At 42.7% G+C, this 12,198-nt stretch overlaps 2 long non-coding RNA genes across 6 annotated transcripts in view; both read left to right on the forward strand.

Annotated features, from left to right (window-relative positions):
* Window positions 1-551: 551 nt before the first annotated feature.
* On the forward strand, window positions 552-3,473 carry LOC140694751 (uncharacterized). Its single transcript, XR_012070368.1, has 5 exons — window positions 552-713; window positions 867-889; window positions 1,464-1,547; window positions 1,684-1,796; window positions 3,199-3,473. It is a non-coding gene; the product is annotated as an uncharacterized lncRNA (long non-coding RNA).
* A 2-nt stretch (window positions 3,474-3,475) lies between these two features.
* LOC140694725 (uncharacterized) overlaps window positions 3,476-12,198 on the forward strand; it is a 90,433-nt gene continuing 81,710 nt past the window's right edge. For all 5 annotated transcript variants that reach the window (XR_012070334.1, XR_012070333.1, XR_012070335.1 and 2 more), the window contains exons 1-2: window positions 3,476-3,745; window positions 6,834-7,002. This is a non-coding gene — a long non-coding RNA (uncharacterized lncRNA). The remainder of the gene's footprint in view (window positions 3,746-6,833; window positions 7,003-12,198) is intronic.

Consider the following 12,198-nt stretch of genomic DNA (forward strand, 5'->3'; position numbering starts at 1 on the left):
TGCACCGTGTTGCCTGCAGGCGGCCTCTGCTGCCCCAAGTTCCGGGACACCCCTGTCCCACTTAGCCAACTGGGGGCGGGAGGCAGGGTAGTCAGTGTGCAGGAGTGGCTGGGGTCTGGGGCTTACAGCGGGGAAGCGGGCCCATTTGCTCCCATCATCCCCGCGGCTTGTCCTGGGGGCGGTCACTGTTGCCCTGGGTTACGGAACACGTGTATCCTAGTCAACCTGACCCTGGGAGGCGAGCGTGGTACGTTGGGGGTGTTGGCATCAGCGGCGGGTTTTCCCATGAAGCCGGTCCATTTGCTCCCATTTCCCCTCATGGTTTGCCCTGGGGGCGATCCCTATTGCCCCAAGTTCGCCGGACGTCCATCTCTAGGATAGCCTGCTCCCTAGAGGAGGCCACAGTGAGGTCAGGGTTCAGGAGCAGTGGCTGATGCGGGGGATGGGGATGCCTTGGGGAGTTGGTGGATTAGCTCCCATCTCCCCGATGGCTTGGTGTGGGAGTGGCCTCTCCTGCCCCAGATCTGCAGACACACCTGTCCCATTCAACCTGCTGGGGAGGGGCCCCCTGGGCGGTGACTTTAAGTTGCGAGGGTGGAGACGGCGAGGGTAGAGGACCCTCAGCGCGGAGCTTGTCAATTTGCTCCCCTCTTCCCCGTGGACAATCCTGGGGGCGTCCTCTGCTGCCCAAGAAGCCAGATGCCCGTCTCCAGGTAAGCTTGCTTCTGGGAGGCGGAAGCGATGAGGTCGAGGGGCAGGGGCAGCTGTCACGGCCTGCTGCCCCGCCCTGCTGCCCTGCCTAATGGGGCCACTTCTTCTCCTTTCCCCTGACTGACCTGGCCTGGGGACGGCCTCTCCCGCCCAAGATTCGCCTGACACACCACACCAGGTCAGATTGCTCCTGGGAGGTGGGCGCGGTGAGATCAGGGGGTGGAGAGGAGAGGGGTTCAGCCTATTGCGAGCTGGAGGATAAGCTCCCATCTCTCTGGAGGCCTGACGTGGGGGCGGCCTCTGCTGCCTCTCGTTCTCAGGTCACCCTTCTCAGGGTCATAATGTCCCGCGGGTGCGTTAATTTGCGGGGGTAGCGGGGTGAATGCGAGGTTATGGAGACTGTCACTTGGGAGCTAGTAGTTTAGCTCCCATCTCCCCAGCAGCTTGGCCTGGGGGCAGCCTCTGTTGCCCCAGGTCTCAAAGCACAGTTTTCCTGACAGCTTAGCCACCGGAGGTGGGCAGGTTGTGCTGAGGGGGCGGAGGCAACATCCAAGGCAGCGACATAGGGGGCTGTCCCAGGCCAGCTGGTCTATTTGTTCCCATCTCTACCTTTGCTGCCCTAGTTTCGCAGGACGTCCTTCTCCAGGTTATCCTTCTCCTGGGAGGTGGACGCAGTGCATGCAGCCCAAGGTCTGGGCTCTCCCCTGGGGAGGGGAAGAACTCTCTTGTTCTCTTTTGTCTTTATTCTTCAGGGAAGGAGTTCCTTGACTCAATTCTTAATCCTGGGAAAGTGTAGCCTGTGTTACGGAAGAGCTGCTGGACAGTGTGGTTTCTAGGTGGGTTTTCACATCAGCTGATGCCCAAGGCAGGCAGGAAAGCTATTACTCAGAGCTTCTTAGTGTGGAGTTGGGGGATGGTCCCGCTGTCCTCACCATACTTTTTAAAAATGTGTTAGTCCCCTGTTTTTCCTAGGTGACATTTTAGGTTAATGGGTCACAGATTGCTGGCACACTCATCCCTGTTCTGAAACATCTTTTAAACTTGGGTGAAGTGATAAGTAGGGGAAGAAGATGATTTACTGAAAGGTAAGTATACTTAAATATGCATTAAAGCTACATTCTGTCAATCTTTCTCAAATGATTTTTCTCTGATTCTAAATCCACGACCTAGTGAATTTTATACTCCTGTGTAAATCGTTGACCTTCACATCACATTTGTTAAATGGTCAATGAGAGTTTTAAGTAGATTATTCCTGAAAGGAAAAGCTCAGGCTTTTGAAAATTCCTTGTCTGATATCACCCAGGCAGTCACAGTATAAGACAGAGCTGATATAAAAATCCCTCAGCTGCCTGACCTGCAAAGCTTCTGGGATTACTGATCCCTGAAATGCAGGTGACTCTTGATGATATTCTGGGGGATGGTTTATATGATCAGATTCTTCCAGTCCTGTAAGTGGGTTCCGTGGCCCCAGCCCCGGGAGAACTGGTCATAAGGGCCATATCGTGTGTGGTGGGATGGGAAGGCAAGGTGTATGAGCTGGAATCACTGAGATTCCACACTCGCTAAACACAGACTCCAGAGCCTAATTGTTGTCAGGTTCTGTTCTGGATTTGAGAGTGTGTTCAGACATGATTCTTGCCCTTCAGGAGTCACTGCCTGGGTGGAAGTAACCTTTACACAAATCTTGGAAGGATGGCAATTAAGTAGATGGGCTGTTATGATTCTCAGTGTGCCCAGGCTTGCTCTTCCAGGCACTCGTGGGAGTAACGAGAGTCATGTTATTCACTCATTCACTGATTTATTACCCTTGAATTGATCATTCGTCCCACAGTAAGTGAAACAAGGTATCAGAAAGCTGAGTTTTGTCCCCTCTCCTATCACTGATTGTATCTGTCAGTCGGGCACCCTGCGTATGCATTGTGAAATGGTGGTATTTCGTGCCCAATGGGGCAGCACTGTCAATTCTGAGAATCGGGGGAGTCTCGTGGGTAGGACAGCACCCTGACACACATGGCAACCCCCTCATCACGTGAGACAGCATTGTCGATGCTCAGGTGACCCGATGTAGATGACGATGTTAAACCTGAGTGTTTTTAGTTATCTTGGCGACTCTGAAAATACAGACTACCTGTCCCTACCACTGAAGACGCTGAGTGTACCCCAGAATTCTGCATTTTAAGAAGTACTTTAACTAATTCTGATGAAGATGATCTGAGTGTCGCATTGAGAAAGAGTGTTGTGTGATACAGCAATATTGAGGATTCTCAGGGAACGATGTCTTTTCAGGATGGTCCAAGGGCCCTCACTTGAGACTTTGCCTTGGGTTTAAATTTATGTGTTCAGAAATGATGTCTCTCACTTCCAGTGCTTGTAAGCGTGCTATGTGCAGGGACTTGCACTCAGTAGATGGCAAAAACTATGATTCTTCAGGTCACCGAGCTAGAGTGTGAGCGATATTTTATTTTGGTTTTCTTTATAACAATGCAGAGTCTCCCGAGAAGAGATTCAGACTGAAAAGCTTTGTGTCAGACTTTGGAAGACCAGTGATGCCCAAGGTATTCTCTGGCAGCGCAGTGATGAATCTCGGTCCCTCTTTCACTGCTACGTCAATGAAGTGGACCACTTGGACAAGGCCAAAGCTGGCATCTCAAACTTTGCCCTTGACAGTGATTTTCGGCTCCAGGAATCCATCAGATGCAGCAGGCGGCCAGAGGAGGAGCCGAACAGGCTCATGAAATGTGACATCCCCAACTTAATCAACACAGAGCAGAACTCTTCCTTTGGGGAAGATGATCTCCTGATTTTGGAACCACCAATTGTTCTAGAAGATAAGCCAGTTTCTCAGACCTCACACAAAGACTTGAATTGAGAAATGTGCTTTGTCAAGTGTCTTTCTGAAGATGTGAAGTCTGTCTTTGTATGGCAGGAATTCCCCATTCACAAAATTGTATGTGTTTGTGTCTGAGAGAGAGAAATGGAGACAGACAGAAAGATGGAGACAGAAGAGTGCCCCTTCAGAAGAGAGCTATTTAAGGTGAGTTTTTGTGCCTTTAAAAACATTTGGGGTTTTGGGGGGAACAAAGTATTTACACTTTCTCATTCTCCTAGTTGGAAATCTTGGCCCCATACTCAGTGTTAGCGGCCTTGAACGGGGGTTGGAACGGTGTGTTTCATCTGGTGCTGCCACTTCCACGCTCTGCCTTTAGCACGTTGCTTTGCCTGTCAGGGCTGCCACCCTTTTAACTGTAAGGTGAGGAGTCTGGAGTAGGTGATCCATCCCAGCTCTGCTGTTTTGCAAATTTCTGATTTCATATTCGGATGAGGCTGGGATACACCCAGAGCAGTATAAACCAGGCCCTACCTCCTGCCTATTGCTGGGGCATCCCTCAGGTCTGTGCCTTCTACTCAACCCTTTATTGAGCCCAGCTTTTGTCAGGAACCGAAGTACCTACCGAGATGGCAGGGGACGTCTCTCGTGGTCACGGTGGCCATCATTTCTATTGGTTGTGCTGAAACAGCTCTTCTGAGATCCCCCGGCCACCCTTGCTCAAACCTGAGGACAACACAGTCGTTTCTTTCCTAGGAGGAAGATCAATGCATGGTGTACATTATGACAATCTTGTGCCCAGGAATGCACGGGAAGTTCTCAGCTGAGTGAGGGGAGATGCCTCTGTGTCCCTGTGTCCCTGTATCTCTATCCGCTCACAGTGCCCTGCCACCGACTACTTAGCAAGAAAAGTGCTATTCACTATGATGTGTGTTTTGCAGACGTGTAGGTGATAGTCGTGTGACTCCTGTGTGGGCTTTGAGCTGGGATGTTGAAGAGCTTATAAATATCTCATCAACATGTATTTGAGGTGGCCTGGTGCCACACAGACTTGATTTATGAAGGCGTCAAGCCTGTACACTGGTTTGGAAACAACTTGGTTTTGATCAGTTCCACTGCATGCATGACTCGCTGCTAATCTCTGGGTGTTTTTTTCATTTTAGATTTGTTCACCCAGTGTCTTGCTTATGCTGAGAAATACTTTTATTTCACAAGAATATTCTCTGATTCTTTGTTTTCACACATCAAGTTTTTTAATTCCTTTAAAAATTGTTCTGTGTTTATAATGCCTCCTTATTTCTATCATCTCTAGGTTCCCAGTGGCCTGAGCCATTCATCAAATTTTATGTAGGAACCATTCCACCAAAAGAAATCCCCTCGTCATAATACCTTTTGAGGAAAATATTATTCTTTAAGACTCTAACACTAAATCGTAGAACAAGCATGGAACATTTCTTGTAGTTAATACATGTTCATGCAAAAAGAAACTTGATATTTTCATTGAAGAATGTTGATTTTAATAACTTTTACTAATGTGAATATTATTATTCGTAATTTAAGTAACAAAATAAAACCACAGTTATTTATTATTAAGATTGAAAACTATTTACACAGTCTCTCAATTAGAAGACTGAAGTGTATTTAAAAGATGGAAAAATACCCATGATGACACCATCTTTTTTATTAACTAAATATCAAGAACTGTGCAGGGTTAAGATTTGACCACCTGCAAGCTGCCAAGTTAGCATGAGGTAGTTTGTGGATGCTGCCAGAAGACAGGACACTCCCCCAGGATCAGAGACAAAGAACTTCCTGCCAGCAGAGCAGGCAGCCTGTGGTTCATGTCCATGTTGGTTCCTGAGTTCCTTTCCTATTGCTGTTGTAACAAAGGACCACAGACTCAGTGGCTTAAAGTAACACACATCCATTTTCTCAGTGTTCTAGGGTGCAGAAGTGCGAAGTCAATGTCAGTGGGCTAAAACCAACGTGTGGCCAAGGCTCCGTTCCACACCGAGGCTCTTGGGAGGGATTCATCTTCCTACCTTTCCCAGCTTGCAGAGGTGCTCACACTCCTTGGCCCAGGGCCCTGTGTCACTGTGACTTCTGCTTTCACTTCACATCTCTGTCTCTGACCAATCTGCCTGTCTCCTCTAAGGACCTCCGTGATGACGTTTGCTTTCCCACAGTGATCTGCCATCCCAAGGTCCTTGACAGTCACACCTGCAGAGTCCCTTTTGCCATGCATAGTGACATATTCCCAGGTACTAGGTATCAGACAGTGGACATATTGGGGGCCATTATTCTACCAAGTTGTTCTTTTTGCCCCAATGGTTCTTGTCCATCCCACATGCAAAATGCATCCACCTCATCCCAACACCCTCCAGAGTCTCATTTACTACAACATCAATTCAAAGTCCAACATGTAGTCTAACTATTATCAGCTCAAAAGCCTAAATATTTTCATCCTCATCACCTAAATCAGGCGTGATTGAGACCCTGGGTGTGATCTTCTCTGCTCAAAATCCTGCAATGGCTTCTCATTTCACTCAGTGAAGAAGCTAGAGTCCTTATGGTGACCTTACAGCTTTCCTCCCCCTCCGCAAGCTGAGCTCATCTCCGGTTTTCTCCATGGCTCACTCCACTCCAGCCACACTGGCCTCCCTGCTGGCTCTTGGGGACATCAGACATGCACCCACAGGCCTGTTGCCCTGGCCGGTCTCTGTCAAAGTCATATGCTGAACCCCCAGGACTACAGAACATGACACCATTTGGTAATAGGGTTGTTGCAGATGTAATTGGTTAAGAAGAGGTCATTAGGGTGGGCCCTAATCCAGTATGACTTGTGTCCTGATAAAAAGGGGCAATGTGGGCACAGACACGTGTACATGGGAGATGACATGATGAGATGTGGAGAGAAGACGGTCGTCTCCAAGCCAAGGAGAGAGGCCTGGACCAGCCTCTCCCTCCCAGCCCTCAGGATGAACCAGCCCTGCTGACACCCTGCCTGCAGACTCCCCGCCCCCAGGGCTGTGAGACAGTGAGCCTCTGTGGTTCCCGTCACCCAGTGTGCGGTGCTATGTTAGAGGTAGCTCAGCAACTAGCACCCCCTTCTGAAGGTCTTCAGTAAGGCCAGCTCTGGCCATCTCATTTTAAATTGGAAACTGCCTTCCCCTTGTCTCTGCCCCAGAAACTGCCTCTCCCTGATCATATTATTTCTATCACCTTCTAGAATACCATATATTTCACATGACTGTCACGACTGTAGTTTATATTCTGCTCTTCCTCACTCCTATAGGGACAAGGATCCTTATTTGTTCACTGACGGTCCTCAGGTGTCTTGGCCAGTACTCGTGGCACAGCATCAATACAAATTGGCCACATGCAGGGAGGGATGATTCCTTACATTCACAGAGGAGTGAACGAAGATTCCGGGGGACTGAGTGTTTCGCTCAGGCACAGAGCTGGTAAGTGTCAGGCCAAGGTGGGTTTCAGGTACCTATGAACCTGAGGGAGGCTTGAGTGATTACCTTTCCATTGATTAGTATTTCTCAGGTGTCTCTTTTTCTGGCTCTAACTTTTGACCTCTTTCTGTTATTTTTCTAAGCTTTCAACCAGTTTTAAGTTTCAATTATGCTTTGTCTCAGGTAAATGAAATCTGTAAATTTTTTAACTCATTATTTGTTTCATCTAAATACATTGTGATTAGTGATAATGTCTTATTTCTGGCATCTTGTTTTGTGATTTCTATTTGCTTTGCTCTGCTTTTCTCCTGCCTGTTATATATCTTGCAGTCATGGTTAAGGGCAAGGCGTCTAGACACTGCCTATCTGGGATTGATTCCCTCACTTGCTAACCATGTAACCAGGATATTTAATCACTTTGAAACTCAATTTCTTCATATACAAAAAGTGGTACTATACACCTCAAAGACTGTGAGCATTTAGTGATAAAATATATGAAGATCTTAGAATAGTGACCGGCCTATTTTGCATTCTTCATTTTGACTTCTGTATTTTCATTCTCTTTTAAACAATTACATTAGAGATTACTGTTGAATTTTAATGAACACCCTAGATATTGAAGATTAAAATGTTACTTAACTCATACATTGAATTTTATATACCAAATGATATCTGTATTTTGTTTCCATAAGTTCTGTATAGTTCTTAAAAAAAATTGATCTGTTTTCTTTTTCATGATGTCCTTATTGTTCACTATGTTATATAAGATTCATTTTATATTTTTTAAATTTTTTTATTGATTTATAAACATTTTACAATGTTGTGTCTAATTCCAGTGTTCAGCACAATTTTTCAGTCATTCATGGACATATACACAATCATTGTCACTTTTTTCTCTGTGATTTATCATAATATTTTGTGTATATTTCCCTGTGCTATACAGTGTAATCTTGTTTATCCATTCTACAATTTTAAAATCCCAGTCCATCCCTTCCCACCCTCCACCACCCTGGTAACCACAAGTCTGTATTCTCTTTCTGTGAGTCTATTTCTGTCCTGTATTTATGCTTTGTTTTTGTTTTTGTTTTTTAGATTCCACATATGAGCGATCTCATATGGTATTTTTATTTCTCTTTCTGGCTTACTTCACTTAGAATGACGTTCTTCAGGAGCATCCATGTTGCTGCAAATGGCATTATGTTGTCGGTTTTTATGGATGAAAAGAAATCCATTGTATAAATATACCACATCTTCTTTATCCAGTCACCTGCTGATGGACATTTAGGCTGTTTCCATGTTTTGGCTATTATGAATAGTGCTGCTATGAATATTGGTGTGCAGGTGTCATCCTGAAGGAGATTTCCTTGTGGATACAAGCCCAGGAGTGGGATTCCTGGTTCATATGATAAGTCTATTCCTAGTCTTTTGAGGAATCTCCACACTGTTTTCCATAGTGGCTGCACCAAACTGCATTCCCACCAGCAGTGTAGGAGGATTTCCCTTTCTCCACAGCCTCTCCAGCATTTGTCATTTTTGGATTTTTGAATGACGGCCATTCTGACTGGTGTGAGGTGATACCTCATTGTAGTTTTGATTTGCATTTCTCTGATAATTAGTGATATTGAACATTTTTTCATGTGCTTTTTGATCATTTCTATGTCTTCCTTGGAGAATTGCTTGTTTAGGTCTTCTGCTCATTTTTGGATTGGGTTGTTTAATTTTTCTTATTGAGTCGTATGAGCTGCTTATATATTCTGGAGATCAAGCCTTTGTCGGTTTCACTTGCAAAAGTTTTCTCCCATTCCGTAGGTATTCTTCTTGTTTTACTTCTGGTTTCCTTTGCTCTGCAGAAGCTTGTAAGTTTCATTAGGTCCCATTTGTTTATTCTTGCTTTTATTTCTTCTAGGAGAAAATTTTTGAAATGTATGTCAGATAATGTTTTGCCTATGTTTTCCTCTAGGAGGTTTATTGTATCTTGTCTTATGTTTAAGTCTTTAATCCATTTTGAGTTGATTTTTGTATATAGTGTAAGGGTGTGTTCTAGCTTCATTGTTCTATATGCTGCTGTCCAGTTTTCCCAACAACATTTGCTGAAGAGACTGTCTTTATTCCATTGTATATTCTTACCTCCTTTGTCGAAGATTAGTTGACCAAAGGTTTGTGGGTTCATTTCTGGGCTCTCTATTCTGTTCCATTGATCTATAGGTCTGTTTTGGTACCAATACCATGCTGTCTTGATGACGGTAGCTCTATAGTATTGTCTGAAGTCTGGGAGAGTTATTCCTCCAGCCTCTTTCTTTCTCTTCAGTAATACTTTAGCAATTCTAGGTCTTTGATGGTTCCATATAAATTTTATTATGATTTGTTCTACTTCTGTGAAATATGTCCAGGGTAATTGCATAGGGATTGCATTAAATCCATAGATTGCTTTGGGCAGTGTGACCATTTTAACAATATTGATTCTTCCAATCCAAGAGCATGGAATATCTTTCCATTTTTTAAAGTCTTCTTTAATTTCCTTCATCAATGGTTTATAGTTTTCTGTGTATAATATTTCACCTCCTTGGTTAGATTTATTCCCAGATATTTTATTACTTTGGGTGCTATTTTAAAGGGGATTGTTTCTTTACTTTCTTTTTCTGTTGATTTATCGTTAGTGTAAAGAAATGCAACTGATTTTTGAACGTTAATTTTGTAATCAGCTACTTTGCTGAATTCTTCAATCAGCTCTGGAAGCTTTTTGGTGTACCTTTTAGGGTTTTCTATATATAGTAACATGTCATCAGCATTTAATGACAGTTTTACCTCTTCTTTTCCAATTTGGATCCCTTTTATTTTTTCTCTTGCCTGACTGCTGTGGCTAGGACTTCCAGGACTATGTTGAATTGGAGTGGTGATAGTGAGCATCCTTGTCTTGTCCCAGATTTTAGTGGGAAGTTTTTGTGTTTTTCACCGCTGAGTACTATGCTGGCTGTAGGTTTGTCATATATAGCTTTTATTATGTTGAGATATGTTCCCTCTATACCCACTTTGGCGAGAGTTTTTATTATAAATGGATGTTGAATTTTATCAAATTCTTTTTCTGCATCGATTGAGATGATCATGTGTTTTCTGTCCTTTCTCTTGTTGATATGATGTATTACATTGATTGATTTCCGTATGTTCAACCAGCATTGTGTCCTTGGGATGAACCCCACTTGGTCATGATGTATAATATTTTTTATGTGTTGTTGGGTTCTATTTGCTAAAGTTTTGGTGAGGATTTTGGCGTCTATGTTCATCAGTGATATTGGCCTATAATTCCCTTTTTTTGTAGTGCCTTTGCCTGGTTTTGGTATCAGGGTGATGGTGGCTTCATAGAATGAGTTTGGGAGTATTCCCTCCTTTTCAATTGTCTGGAAGAGTTTGAGAAAGACTGGTATGAGTTCTTCTTTGTATGTTTGGTAGAAATCCCCAGTGAAGCCATCCGGTCCTGGACTTTTATTTGTAGTGAGGTTTTTAATTGCTATAACTATTTCTTTCTAGTGATCGGATTGTTCAACTGTTCAGTTTCTTCTTGATTCAGTTTTGTTGGACAGTAGATTTCCAGAAACTTGTCCACCTCCTCTAGGTTATCCAGTTTGTTTCCATGTAGTTTTTCATAATATTCTCGTATGATATTCTGTATTTCTATTTTGTTTGTTGTAATTTCTGCATTTTCCTTTCTTATTTTGCTAATTTGTGCTCTCTCTTTTTTCTTCTTTGTGAGTTTGGTCAGAGGTTTGTCGATTTTATTTACTTTTTCAAAAAACCAGCTTTTGGTTTGGTTGATTTTTTCTATGGTCTTGTTAATCTCTATTGTATTTAATTCCTCTCTCATCTTAATTATTTCCTTCCTTCTGCTGCTTTTTGGGCTTTTTGTTGTTCTTTTTCTAATTGATTCAGTTGGTGGGTTAACTTCTTTATTTGAGATTGTTCTTCTTTTTTGAGGAAGGCCTGTATCGCTATAAACTTCCATCTTAGCACTACCTTTGCTGTGTCCCATAGGTTTTTAGTGGTTGTGCTTTCATTATCATTTGTTTCAAGGTATTTCTTAATTTCAGCTTTGATTTCCTCATTGATCCATTGTTTTTTTCAATAACATATTGTTCAATCTCCATGCTTTCCTTTTTTTCTCCTTTGTTTCACCGTTGTTGATTTCTAGTTTCATGGCATTGTGGTCAGTAAAGATGCTTGAGATAACTTCTATCTTCTTAAAATTGTTCAGGTTTCTTTTGTGCCCAAGTACATGGTCGATCCTGGAAAATGTTCCATGTGCGCTTGAAAATAATTTATATCCTATTTTGGGGGTGTAATGCTCTGAAAATATCCACCAAATCTAGTTTTTCTATTGTAGTATTTAATTTCTCTGTTGCCTTGTTTATTTTCTGTCTGGAAGATCTGTCTAGTGATGTTAATGCAGTGTTAAAATCTCCAACTATGATTGTACCCCCATCAATATCCCCCTTTATCTCTGTTAGTAATTCTTGTATGTACTTAGGTGTTCCTATATTGGGTGAATATATATTAACGAGAGTAATATCTTCATCTTGTATCACTCCTTTAATCAATATAAAATGTCCTTCTTTATCTTTCTTTATGGCCTTTGTTTTGTCTGAAATCAGTATTGAAATACCTTCTATTTTGGCTTTTCCTTGTGCATGGAATATCCTTTTCCATCCTTTCACTCTCAATCTATATGTTTCCTTCTCCCTAAAGTGGGTCTCTTTTATGCAGCATATTGAAGGTTCTTGCTTTATTATCCAGTCTGCCACTCTATGTCTTTTGACTGGAGCATTTAGTCCATTAACATTTACAGTAATTAATTATAGATGTGTGTTTATTGCCATTTTGAACTTATCTTTGCAGTTGAATTGGTATATCCTCTTTGTTCCTTTCTTCTTCCTTTTGTGGTTTCATAATTTTCCTTTGTATTATCATTGATTTTAGTTAATTTTTGTGACTCCCTTGTAAATTTTTGGCTTGTGGTTATCCTTTTTTTAAATCTATTAACCCATTACTATAACTGTTTGTATTAAACTGATAGTAACATGATCTCAAACCCATCCTATCGTTAAAACATTTAAAAAAGAAAGAAAAAATATTCTATATTTCCCTGCCTCCCTCTCCCACTCTCAGTGATTTGCATGTCTTCTTTTATAATTTCGTGTTTACTTTATT

Source organism: Vicugna pacos, unplaced genomic scaffold (assembly GCF_048564905.1).
Source record: "Vicugna pacos unplaced genomic scaffold, VicPac4 scaffold_103, whole genome shotgun sequence".
Taxonomy (NCBI): Eukaryota; Metazoa; Chordata; class Mammalia; order Artiodactyla; family Camelidae; genus Vicugna; species Vicugna pacos.